This window comes from Penaeus vannamei, chromosome 6 (genome assembly GCF_042767895.1).
Source record: "Penaeus vannamei isolate JL-2024 chromosome 6, ASM4276789v1, whole genome shotgun sequence".
Taxonomy (NCBI): domain Eukaryota; kingdom Metazoa; phylum Arthropoda; class Malacostraca; order Decapoda; family Penaeidae; genus Penaeus; species Penaeus vannamei.
Window position 1 is genome coordinate 42636355 of NC_091554.1, and position 8967 is coordinate 42645321.

The window sequence follows — 8967 nt, forward strand, 5'->3', positions numbered from 1 at the left end:
GAATGGGGGGAGAGGGAGATGGGAAGAGAAGGGGGAGAGAGGGGAGGGCAGAGGGAGAAACGAGGAGGGGAGAGAGGGGGGAGGAAGAAGGGAAGAGAAGGAGCAGAGGGAGAAATGAGGAGGGGGGAGAGGAAGAAGAAGGAAAGAGGGAGATGGGAAGAGAAGGGGCAGAGGGAGAAATGAGGAGGGGAGTGGAAAAAGTGAAGAGATGGGAAGAGAAGGGAGAGGGGGTTGGAGGATGGGGAAATGAGGAAGGAAAGAAAGGAGAGGGAGATGGGAATAGGCAGAGAGAAGGAAGAGGGCAGAGGGAAGTAAGTGTAGAAGTATAGAATCCTAGTGGGTAGAGGGGAAGAGGGGAGAGGGAGGGGGAGGACTAATGAATTCATGTCCTGAAGGCAAAGGGGGGGGAGGGGGTGCAGAACGAAGGGGGGAGTACTGCGTGAGACCGGGAGATGCTACAGAGACCTTGAGAGAAGAGTGAGGAGGTATATAGGCGATAAGACACAGCGTGAGGGGGAAAGATACATACACGAATGCGCAAACACACACGAATATACTAGTATATACCTGCGTTATACTGACTGAATGAGAGAGAGAGAGAGAGAGAGAGAGAGAGAGAGAGAGAGAGAGAGAGAGAGAGAGAGAGAGAGAGAGAGAGAGAGAGAGAGAGAGAGAGAGAAGGGGGGGGGGGGGGCAGAGAGAGGAAGAAAAAGTGAAAAAAATGGAAAGAAAGTGAAAAAAGTACAAGTAGAAGAAGTAGAAAGAGAAACAAACTCGATAATAAAACCGCGCAAACCCCGGTAGCAAGCCTTCAACGCAGGCGAGTCAGCGAATGTATGTAAATAACGCCAGATTATACATGTAGCTCTCTAACCTACTAGAATAAATATACATACATGTTGATATAATACACTCACTATCTACTTCAGCATTGAGATTGCCCGCGAAACAAGCCGACCACCGCAATAGTATACAAACTACAGGTAAAAGAGTCATTAATAACCATTACATTCACCTTCATTATTATTCCCCGACCGTTTTCCAAATTCATTAATCAAGCGACTGTCACAGCTTAATGTTGCAAATATTATTTCTCAACTTATTGAATTATTTACGTTAAAAAAATGATCAAATTCTTTACATACACGCTCCCTGTACATTCACCCGCGCATAAACAAAAGAGACATTACATGCGCACTACACACGCACAGTAGCCTCTTCGCCAACCTAAAAGAAACAGAAATTAGAAGCGTAAGCATATAAATATCATCATTAGCAAGCATTCCAGTCAGCGCGAAGCGAGGAATAGAGAGAGAAAAGAAAAGAGGGAAAAAATAGGACGATGCAGCTTTCAAATTGAAAGAGCAAATTACTGTCGACGTGATCATTATTCGACCACCTCGACGCTGTAATTAAAGTCTAATATCAAGTCAAAAGGAGTTTTATATGATCGCTGTTTAGTTTTTTTCCATCTTCTGTTTTATTTTTATTTTTTTCCTCTCTCTGTTTACGATCGATGTTTAGTTATTATATTTTCTCTCTCTCTCTTGGATAGCTGTTTTATTTTTCTCTCTCTCTCGATTTTTCTTTTAAGTTTACGTTTCTTTCTCTCGGGTTCTCCTACCTTTTCCTTCTCTTTCCGTTTTCTTTGCTCCGACCTCTCTCTCTCCCTCCTTTCTCTCTCTTTCTCTTTCTCTTTCTCCCCCTCCCTCTCCCTCTCCCTCTCCCCCTCCCCCTCCCCCTCTCCCTCTCCCTCTCCCTCTCCCTACATCCTCACCCTTCCCCTCCCCTTCACCCTCCCCCTCCCCCTCCCCTCCCCCCTCCCCCTCACCCCTCACCCTCCCCTTTTTTTTTTACTCCACGAGCAGATCATAACGCGGCTCTCCCGTCGCCATTGCCATCGGCCTCTTTGCAACATGACACATACACAATGGCGAATCAGGGAACCATTACCGTGCTACGCTATAATGGCCGAGGTGTAAGCAATATTCGACCGCCTCCGTCACAATTAACAATTAGGAAACTATTGTTACCGGTCATGTGTTATTTAGGGAGGAAGCGGGTGGGGGTTGGTGGGGTGGGGTGGGGTGGGGGGAGAGAGGAGGAAAAAGAGGCGGTTTGGAGACGGGGGAGATGGTGGTGGTGGTAGCGGTGGTGGTGGTGGTGGTTGTGGTGGTGGGGGTGGTGGTGGTGGTGGTGGGGTTGGTGGTGGTGGTGGTGGTGGTGGTGGTGGTGGTGGTGGTGGTGGTGATGGTGAAAGTGATGATGATAATGATAATAGTGGTGGTGGTGGTGGTGGTGGTGGTAGGTGGGGTGGGGGGAGGAGGAAAAAGACGCGGTTTGGAGACGGGGAGGAGGAGGAGGTGGTGGTGGTGAAGTTGTAGGCGGAGGAGAAGGAGGAGGTAGTGCTGGTGGTGGAGGTGGGGCTGTAGGTGGAGATGGTGGCGTGATGGTGGTGGTGAAGGACAAAGAAGGAAAAGAGAAAGATATAGTCAAGGAGGAGGAGGAGGAGGAAAAGAAGGAAAATAGGTAGAATAGGAAGAGAAGGGAGAAAAGAGAGAAAGGAAGAGGAGCGAGTGAGGAGGGAGAAAAACAAAGAGAAAAAGAAAAGGAATTCTCAGACAAGAAAGATAACAAAAATTGGGCGAGAAAGAGATAGCAAGAGACAACTGGAAAAAAGTCATTACAGTTTGAAAACTCTATTGTGTCAATAGCTAACGTCACAAACAACGGGACTAAGAAGACAGGGAATAAGAGAAAGAAACAAAAGACGGAAAAATGGAGCAAATAATAATAATAATAATAGTAGTAGTAGTAGTAATAATAATAACAATAACAACGACAACAAGAATAATAACAGAAACAACAACAACAATAATAATGATAATAACAATACTAACAATAACAATAACAATAATAATAACAATAATAAAGAGAAAGTCACTCGTAGAAAAGAACCCCCAACCTTCGAGAGACAAAAAAAAAATACAACCCTTTCGAAACGCCGCGACCCAACTGCGATTCTTCACGCCCATCCCGACGCCCACCGACCCGACTGTCCCTCTTTCCCCCGCGTGGAGGTTGTGATTGTGGTCGGGTGCGGGCGGCGGGAATTCCAATTATCTTCTCCCGTTCGTCGTCTACCTGGGCTTTTAATCATTTTATGGCGGATTTGCGGATTTTCTCCCGATTTGAGGACCGCCTTTCTTGGGGAGTGAGAAGGGGTGAGGGATTATACACACGCACACTCACACACTCACTCACGCATTCACTCTCTCGTTCTCTCTCTCTCTCTCTCTCTCTCTCTCTCTCTCTCTCTCTCTCTCTCTCTATATATATATATATATATATATATATATATATATATATATATATATATATATATATATATATATACCCACACACTCACATACTCACACACACGCACACACACACTCACCTCCCCACAAACACACACACTCACCCGCCCCACCCCTCCACACCCATCCCCTACACACACACATCCCTCCCACCACACACACAAACACTCAAACCCCACCACACACACACACACACACACACGCACGCACACACACACACACACACACACACACACACACACACACACACACACACACACACATACACACACACACACACACACACACACACACACACACACACACACACACACACACAGACACACACACACACACACACACACACACACACACACACACACACACACACACACACACACACACACACTCAACCCCCACACACACACATCCATCCCTTCCCCCCATCACCCCGTCACCAGAAACCCGAGGTCCGGTAAAAGCCAGAGAAATCACAAGATGCGGAGGAATGTCTGCTGATTCACTACCGACTGCTTAATAACCCTCACAAATCCTTAGAAAAAAAATATATAACCTGTTCTTTCTTTTCTTTCCTTTTTTTTTTTACTCTTTTTTTATTTAGGCCTACCGAAGAAAGAGCGTTCTTGGGAGTACAAACTGGGCTTAATCTACGTTTTTTTTCTGAAGCAGATGGAATAATGATAAGGGTAGATTGGTTCCTTTGATAAGCGCCGTAAAAGATGATTTGTTACGTTCATTTGCGAATGAATGAAACGGCTGAAATGGGATTGAAATGTTATTTGAGATTATGGAATAGTTGAGAGAGAGATGGAGGGAGGAAGGGAGAGAGGGAGAGAGAGAAAGAGAGAGAGAGAGAGGGGGGAGGAAAAGAGAAAGAGAGAGAGAGAGAGACAGAGACAAATTCATCTCAATATCTACCTTTCTCCGTCTTTCTGCATCTGTCGCACCTCACCCCTGCTGACTCTGTCTATCCTTTCCCTCAATAATAACCCTAATCTCCCCCTCCCCCCCCAATCCCCAACACCTCTGCGACATGCGGACACCCACATGGATTTCCCGCACGCCCCCCTCTTTCCCTCCCCCCCTTCCCTTTCCTTTCTCATCTCTATACCTCTCCCTTTCTCTCCCTACCCCTCCTAAACCCCATATTCACCCCCGCCATCACATACAATCTCCCTGCCCTCTCCCCACTGCCTCAACCCCCCCCCCCCATCTCCCTCATTATCACCGTAAGAGCCGCCGACAAACTAAAGAAAGGGGGAGGGGGGGAGCGGGGCAGGATCTAAACCCCTTCTGTGGTCTTTTGTGGCCCCGTCGGTCCCCCAAGAAGACCGAAAATGACGAGAGGAAACCACGCGAAGAGAGCACGTTTCGGGAGAGACACTTCTGGAGAGGCTTTTTTTGAGAGGGGTCGGGGGGGGGGGGGAGAAGTCTGGGGGAGAACTCGCTGGGGAGAAACCTCTGGGGGAAGAACTTCTGGGAGAGAACTTTCAACAGAAACCCTTTAGGTGAAGAAACGTTTGGGGAGAGAACTTGTAGCAGAAACCTACCTGGAGAGACTTTTAAGCAGAGACCTCTGGGAAAAAAAACTCTGTGGAGGGACCTCAGGGTAATTTGACCGACCGCCATCGCAGCACCACGCATTATACGACATGGGCTTCACCGCAAATTCGACGCATACACACACACAGATAATAAAAGGATAAGGGTCGAGGTAGTGGGAGAGGGAGGGGGTTGGACGATAAGCAATAAAGGAATAAAGGGAACATACATACAGATGCACAAACAGGAACACACACACACACACACACACACACACACACACACACACACACACACACACACACACACACACACACACACACACACACACACACACACACACACCAAAAATGTGTGCTAAAGTGGGGGGGGGAGAAGGAGGAGGGAGAGAAGAAGAAGAAGAGGAGGAAGGAGAGGAAGAAAAAGAATAAGTTAGACGAAGGAGTAGAATGAGATGGAGGAGGAGAAGGAAACGGAGAAGGAGCAGGGAAAAAAAGAAAGCTGAAGAAAGAAGAGGAAAAAGGGAGAAGCAGAAGGAAAAGAAGGAGAAGGAGAAGGAGGCGAAGAGGGAGGAGGGGTGAGAGCACCTCCTAAGTACAGCATTAGAATTGGTCTGTGGAATTTATATTGTCCTGTGGGATCCTAAGCCTGTTCTCCCCCGGGCGCCTCCAGCCCCCCCCCCCCCCCCACGCGTCGGCAGTTATCTATACCTTCTTTTTATACCTTCTTTATTTCTTCCTTTTCTTTGTACCTTTTTTTGAATTTTTAAAATCTATTTTCCTTTCTATTTTTTTAGTTTTTTTTATGAATTTTGTCTCCTTTCTCTTACCCTTTTTATTTCTTTTCTTTGTACTTTCTTTTTCTTCTTCTTCATACCTTACTAATTTCTCTTTTTTCCATACACCTTTCACGATTCATTCACCTATTATACATAAACTTTATATTTATTTTTTCTGCTTTATACCCTCTTTTTCTTATACCTTCTCTATTTCTACTTTCTATTTGTACCTTTTTCCTGAATTCCTAAATCTATTATACGTTATACCCTCTTTATTTCTCCTTTTCCTTTATACTATTTTCTCTAAATTCACAAACCTCATATATATTATACTTTTTAATTCAAATTTCTACTTCTTTATACCTTCTTTATTTCCCCTTTTCCTTTATACCATTTTCTTTAAGTCCATAAACCTCTTACACTCTACTCTTCAAATTACTTCTTTATACCTCTTTTTTTTTTCTTCAAAGGATCTCTCTGAGGATGTTCCTGAGGACTTGCGAGAGAGAATGACCCCAAGAAAAGGAAGGGAAGGATTCTTTGAGCTATTAGAGAAAGGGGAGAGAGGTAAATAAAAAAAAAAATAATGAAAAGAGGATTTTTCTAAGCTTCTTCTTCCTCTTCATTATGTATGGTGATTGCCAGTCATTAAAATAAATGGCGTATCAATAGAGGCTGCTAGGCGAATTTTGGGCTTTTATCTTATGCATATTTGCTTTTTTATTGCTTTCTCTATTATATTTATCTGTTTAATTTGCGATTTTATATTTCGCATCATTTTTATTATTTTAGTATAATCTTAGCATTGGCGTCTCAATAGAGGTTGCTAGATGAATTTTGGGTTTTTATTATATAATTATATATATTTGCTTTTTTATAGCTTTATATATCATCTTTATCTGTTTAATTTACGATTTTATCTTGTAGCATCATATCTTAGCATAATTTTAGCATTGGTGTATCAATAAAGGCTGCAAGTCAAATTTTAGACTTTCATTTTACAGGCTTGGTTTGTTATCATTATTCATTATCTTTGACTGTTTGATTTACATTTTCGTTATCTTTTAGCATCTACGCGTAACAGAATCGCATAACAAGATGATTTCTGTTAAATACAAATTTTAACGGCCCAGCCACTAAATTCTTATCTCTCTGTGTTTATAACGTATCACAAAATATTCCTTAGTAAATCTTGACCGCAATTCGACATAACAAAAAATAATGATAAACAAAAACAACAAAAAGAAAATATAGGGGAGATTACAAGACAAAACAATCAGAAAAACACGTAAATAAAAAAAAACGATCTTTAAAAAATAGAAATTACGTCGACGATAAAGGACCGGTCCGTGACTACAAGGACCGAAGGAGGCGAGGAGGAAGACGCGTGAAGGACGAGCGAGGACGTTGGAGGCGATCCTCCTTTGTCGTCGGCGATGAGAAAGAGGGAGGCTGAGGGGGGGGGGGGGGGGATCGAGTCCTGCTAGCTTAAGAGTCCTGGGAAGTCCTTAGGTCTGAGTCTCGAATGCTAACAAATGGATCCTAAGACCTGAAATCTGAGCCATGAGTCTATTAGTCTTCCTTCATAAGTATTGAATCTTTAACTTCAGAGTCCTAAGTCCTGTTTAGTGAGTCCTGAGTGCCGCGATCCGAGTCCCAAGTCCTGATTAAGGAGCTCTGGGCCCTATAAACATGATTCCTGGCACTTGATTACCGAGCCCTTGAATCCTGAAAACAACATTAAAACCCCAGTCCCGAGTCCTGATTTTGGAGCTCTGAGCCCTGTAAACTGAGTCCTAAGCCCTGATTCCTGATCTCTTGAGTCCTGAAAACCTAAAACCTATATCCTGAGTCCTCAGCTCTGACGACTGCACTGAACCCTGAATCCCAAACCAAGAATCCTCATTCCTGAATTCCCGATCTCAGGAGTCTAGAAGTATCCTGAATCCTGGAGAGAGAGAGAGAGAGAGAGAGAGAGAGAGAGAGAGAGAGAGAGAGAGAGAGAGAGAGAGAGAGAGAGAGAGAGAGAGAGAGAGAGAGAGAGAGAGAGAGAGAGAAATCTTCCTTGAACTCACGACACAACAAACAAGAGACAAGACCGACATTGAAGCGACGAGGAGCCCAGGAGGCGAGGCGAGGCAAGAGCGAGGACAGCGCCTGTCTCGTGAGTCTTGTTGGTGAATATCACTTATTATTCAACATGAGTGGCTGATGGTGAGGATCGGCGCGTAATGATGGGAAAATCGAGAGGTGGGTAGGGTGGAGGTGAATCGGGGGGGGGGGGGGTTATTTATGGTAATAATGCGGGAGGTTCAATGGCATGGGGTGTGCGGAAGATGGTAAGGGGTAGGGAAGGGAAAAGAGGGGGAAATCACATACACTCACTTATATACATACATGCATATAAGTATACATACATACATACATACATACTAACAAACATATACATATACAAACATACAAATATTGATACATACAGACAGATAGATATGTACACATACGTAGATGCACTTACACATACATACAGACACATAAAAAGAGAGAAATGCAAACAGACAAACACACAAAGACTCAACAAGACGAATACAAAAAAATAAAGAACGAGAGCGAGAAAAGCAGAAAGTGAGAGAGAGAGAGAGAGAGAGAGAGAGAGAGAGAGAGAGAGAGAGAGAGAGAGAGAGAGAGAGAGAGAGAGAGAGAGAGAGAGAGAGACAGACAGACAGACAGACAGACAGACAGACAGAGACAGAGAGAGAGACAGAGACAGAGACAGACAGAGAGACAGATAAAGAGACAGAGACACAGAGACAGAAAGAGAGAGAGAAAAAGAACAGACTACGTAAAAAATAAAAAGAAGCCCCAGACCCACAGGGCAGAGACGAGAAGAGAAAAGAGCGTCGTGTACATTTCACACCTTAACACCTCGGGAATCAAAGGCGCCCTCACAATGCGCCCATAAGTCCTCTCGGGGCAGGTGTATGACCCTAAGTAGAGGCGGCGGACAATGGGCGTGCACTGTTACTCATTGTGACGCCCGGGACCCCACGCGAGGAGGCGAAAGCGAAGGAAACACGGGGGACTCCGGCGACAAAAAAGGAGATGAAAAAGTTTCCTTCGACCGGGATGGGATGGAAGAGGTGCGGGCAAGGAGAAAGGGATTTTTTTTTTTTTTTTTTTTTTTTTTTTTTTTTTAGGAATCTTTCGGATCTTCTCGTTCTTGTTCGTTTTCCCGTATTTTTTTTTTTTCTCTCGCCTTATTCTTTCCCCTTTACTGCCTCTATTTTTCTT